Source organism: Microtus ochrogaster, chromosome 2, assembly GCF_000317375.1.
Source record: "Microtus ochrogaster isolate Prairie Vole_2 chromosome 2, MicOch1.0, whole genome shotgun sequence".
Classification (NCBI taxonomy): Eukaryota; Metazoa; Chordata; class Mammalia; order Rodentia; family Cricetidae; genus Microtus; species Microtus ochrogaster.
Window position 1 is genome coordinate 1195573 of NC_022010.1, and position 4836 is coordinate 1200408.

Below are 4836 nucleotides of genomic sequence, written 5' to 3' on the forward strand. Positions count from 1 at the left end.
TCCTCCTCCCCCGTGGTCACCATCCTCCTCCCCCGTGGTCACCGTCCTCCTCCCCCGTGGTCACCGTCCTCCTCCCCCGTGGTCACCGTCCTCCTCCCCCCTTGGTCACCATCATCCTCCCCCGTGGTTACTATCCTCCTCCCCCGTGGTCACCGTCCTCCTCCCCCATGGTCACCATCATCCTTCCCCGTGGTTACTATCCTCCTCCCCCGTAGTCACCCTCCTCCTCCCCCTTGGTCACCATCATCCTCCCCCTTGGTCACCATCATCCTCCCCCTTGGTCACCATCATCCTCCCCCATGGTCACCATCATCCTCCCCCGTGGTCACCATCATCCTCCCCCGTGGTTACCATCCTCCTCCCCCGTGGTCATCCTCCTCCTCTCCCGTGGTCACCCTCCTCCTCCTCCTTGGTCACCATCCTCCTCTTGCAATCACCATCCTCCCCACACAATCACCACCCTTTCTCCACTATTACCACCCACCAATGATGAGCATCTTCTTCCCCATGACCATTGCTACTCTCTTTTCCCAAATCTTGGGACCAACTTGTACTCCAGAAATCTTGGAGATCTACTTTTTCTTCTTGGTGTTAGCAAACAGTGGCATGCTTCAGTCTGGGGCAGACTTTCTTCCCTTCACACAGTGCCGTCCCCACACTCTCTTTGTTTCTTAAGGACTGGCCCTACCTCAGAGCCACAAACTGCTGGTGGCTCATGTCGCAGGCTAACCTAGAACATCTCAAGGATTGCAGAACACTCTTTCAGATGTTGTGGTTCTGGGATGTTTCTCATGAGTATCTCATGGTGGTTTTTAAAAGGCGGGGCCTGGCGATGTGCGGGGGTGGAGGGACAGTTGGTGCTTTGACCACCATGAGAATAGCTAGGAGGTAAGGCCCAGAGGGGAAGGGGCCCGGGAGGACTTGCTTGCTGCAGTAATGGGGATGGTCTGCAGAGGGTATGTGAGGGGGAAGGGGGAAGGCCAGAGAGGAGATGGGGTCCTAGGAGCTGGGCAGGGCAGGGCCCCCGGAGGCCAATGCAGTGGCTTCTGCCCCTCCCCCTGCAGCCCCTGTGGTGGAGATGAATACCGCCTGCTCTGCTTGTCACAGAGGTTTGAAAAACATATTAATCACTTTAACAAATATTAGCTCAGAGCAGCAATAAACAGTCCAAGAACGTCCTCTCTGTGGCTGCGTTACAATGAAAAATATGCTAATGGGGATGCCTAATTGATTGTGTTTGAGAGACTTCAGTGAGCCAGAGCAGCCTGGGCCTCCCCAGCCCAGGACGCCCAGGCCCTCAGTTACCCTCTTGGGGGAAGATGTCTCCAGCAAACAAAACGATCAGCTTTGCGGGTGTCGAGACCTTTTGGGTGTCCAAGGAAACTGGCACACAAGTCATAGCTCCTATGGGTGGCAACCCACATGCCATGTTTCCTGTCACCTTGTAAGTCATGTTCCAAGCTCACCGGTGTCAGCCCCCCTTCCTAGGAGGGGAACCTGAGGCTTTGGGGACTGAAAGCTGGCTGGAGTACGTGGGTTGTGCAACTAGGGCCTGTGTAGATTTGGATCCAGGACCTGAGAGTGTTTTGTCTATCTGGAAATGAGGGGAACCTGCCACAGAAGGCTCTGTTTCCTTAATCTGTGGACAGCTCATGATGTTGGGCTCGGGGAGCTTACTGTGGACTGCCACCCATGTTTCTTCTCACTAATCTATCTTCTCCCTCCTCCCACCTTCAGCAATGTGTCCTCCACAGGCTGTCATTGCTAGGAGGCCAGAGACTAGAAAGCTCCTGACTTCTGACTGCCATACTCCACTCTTTTACCAAGTCACATTCAGTCCCCAGCGTTGAGGTGGAAACTCAGGCTAGCACCCCCTTCTCTCTGCCACCCTCTGCCTGGCCTGAGCTCTGGTCTATACTCAGCTCCTGCCCCCTAGCAGTTCTCCATGGATTCTAGAGACGTGTGCCTGGAGCCTTCATTTGAGCTTTGGCTCTGAATGGGACACACCTGAGGTCCCTGCTTCCCTGTAGCAAGCAGCTTTGGTCCTCTGACCGTGAACATGCAACGGGCAGGCCTGGAGCAAGCACACCATTTGTGGTGCATCAGTGTTCCCACATAAAGAATTCTGATTTTTCAAACAATTAAGAAACATTTGGAGGCTTAGGAGGTGAACCTACAGAGAAATCTGTGAGCTGATCTGAGACTATATAAGACTGTTAGGACCCTTTGTTCTGCCTGCCTTCTGGGTCTTTTGAAAATTCATAAAGGGGTTTTGCTTTTACACTTCCTCTTGGTGCCTTTGAGGTCAAGGTAGAGAGGACAGGTTGGAGATACTGAGCCAAAAGGCCACAGAAGATCCGCTGACAGAAAGTAGCAGCTGCAAGCTTTACACAGAGGGCTATCTCCTGCTGGGTCTGGTGCTGGTTGCCAGGTGTCGATGACTTTGTGACATCTCTTGAATTGGTTTCATAATGGGTGTATTTGCTTGTTTTTGTTTTGTTTTATTTATGAGACAGGCTCATTGTACAGTACAGGTCAGCCTGGAACTTGTTATCCCCCTGCCTCAGTTTCCTGAATGTTAAATGAAAAGTGTGCAATACCACACCTGGCTGAAAGGTGCATGCATATAAAAAATGGCATGTGTATACTCAGCTGATGATGATATGTATATCATGTACATAGGCCTGGCAAGAGGTCGATTTGTGTACACCTGGTTGACAACTACATGTATATGGCACATGTATTGCCTGGCCAATGGGTGTATGTATATATATATATATATACATATATATATATACATATATATATATATGTATATATATATATATATGATGTGTATATGCCTGGCTGACAAATGCACACATATAATATATGAATAACATATGATATATCTACACCTGTTTTATAGGCACACACTTTGTGTGTGTATATGTGTGTATGCCTGGCTTATAGGTGCATACATGTGAGATGTGTGTACACCTGGTTGACAGGTGCACCCGTATAATATGTATATGTGTCTGGGCAACAGGTGCAAGCTTGTATAAGGTGTATAATATATCATGTACATAGGCCTGGCAAGAGGTCGATTTGTGTACACCTGGTTGACAACTACATGTATATGGCACATGTATTGCCTGGCCAATGGGTGTATATATAGAATTTATAATGTGCATATGCTTTTTTGAGATTGATTTTATTTGTATGTGTGTTTTGCCTGCATGTATTTTATCCATCATGTGCATGCACTTCCTGTAGAGCTCGAGTTACAGAAGTTTGTGTGTCACCATATGGGTGCTGGGAATGGAACCTGGGTCTTCTTAACAGCTGAGCCATCTCTTCAGCCCTGTATATATTTAATATTCTGCATATACTATACATTTCACTTGCAAGGAAGGTTAGGCTTGAGCTATCCAATGTGGGAGACATCTTGGGGACATGTGAGTCTTTTTCCTGTCACACACACACACGAAACCAGGGCTGCAGCGCCTACATCCTAACGTACCCTGGATGAGAATGTGCACAGCACATGCTCACACGCAGTTGGAAGGTCTGACTCTGGAGCAACAGAATCCCGCATCTCTCGCGTGCCAGGAGAGGAAAGCATGTATTGGGCCTCTCTTCTAGACCACTGAGAAAGACCATGTTGCTCTTGTGGGACAGATGTGGATAGGTTTCCCCAAGTGCAGGAGGGGATCTTTGAGATTGTCACCTGTCCTTGAGGATGGAGCACATGTGTGGACACCATCAAAGTATGTGTAGAAAAGCTGGGTGTGGGGTGTTCACTTATAGATGCTCCCTCTACTATTGGGTGTGGGGTGTTCACTTGGAGATGCTCCCTCTACTACTGGGTGTGGGGTGTTCACTTGAAGATGCTCCCTCTACTAGGAAGCCTGAAGCAGGAGGATTGCTGAAAGTAGGGGTCCTACTTGAATTACAAAGTGAGTTCTGGGCCAACTGACCTACAAAGTAAAGTCTTGTCTGAGAAAAAAATGGTTAAAAGAAACTGGCTGGGCTCTTTCTCTTCCGGTCACAGGCGCCTTGGGAGCCACCGATTACCGTCCAGCCATGGCCAAGTCCAAGAACCACACCACACACAACCAGTCCCAGAAATGGCACAGAAACGGCATCAAGAAACCCCGGTCACAAAGATACGAATCTCTCAAGGGGGTTGACCCCAAGTTCCTGAGGAACATGCGCTTTGCCAAGAAGCACAACAAGAAAGGCCTGAAGAAGATGCAGGCAAATAATGCAAAGGCCATGAGTGCACGTGCGGAGGCCATCAAGGCCTTGTGAAGCACCAGGTGGTGAAGCCCAAGATGCCAAAGGGCCCCACCCGCAAACTCACCCATCTGGCTTTAATTGCTCATCCCAAGCTTGGGAAGCGGATTAGAAGCTACATGGCCAGGGGTCATAGGCTCCAAAAAACAAAGCCCAAGGTTCAAGCCAAGGCAGAGGCCTCAGCTGCAGCTCAGGCTCCCAAAGGTGCCCAGGGCCCTGTGAAGGCCCCATAAAAAAGGTCGCAGTCTGTCAATGTGAAGACAGATGGACTGGTGTGAACACCTACACAGTGTTTGCAGATGTTCAGGACCTTTTGCTGTTTTTACAAATAAACTTGAGGCAAGTTCTGTTAAAAAAAAAAAAAGAAAGAAAGAAACTGACTGGGGAGGTGGTTCAGTGGGTAAAGTCCTTGCTCCATGAATGTGTGGGCGTGGGATCAGATCCCCTGCACCCACGTGAAAAACTGATCCTGGACTAACCCAGGACAGGGCAAGCAGACGCAGGCAGACACTGTCTAGGTGACCTAGTTTGGTTTTGCCTGCTGTAATAAAACACCAT

The 4836-nt window shown here is 49.5% G+C and overlaps 1 pseudogene; it reads left to right on the forward strand.

Annotated features, from left to right (window-relative positions):
• The first annotated feature begins 4054 nt into the window (after positions 1-4054).
• Positions 4055-4556, forward strand: LOC106143955 (annotated as a pseudogene).
• Positions 4557-4836: the final 280 nt, after the last annotated feature.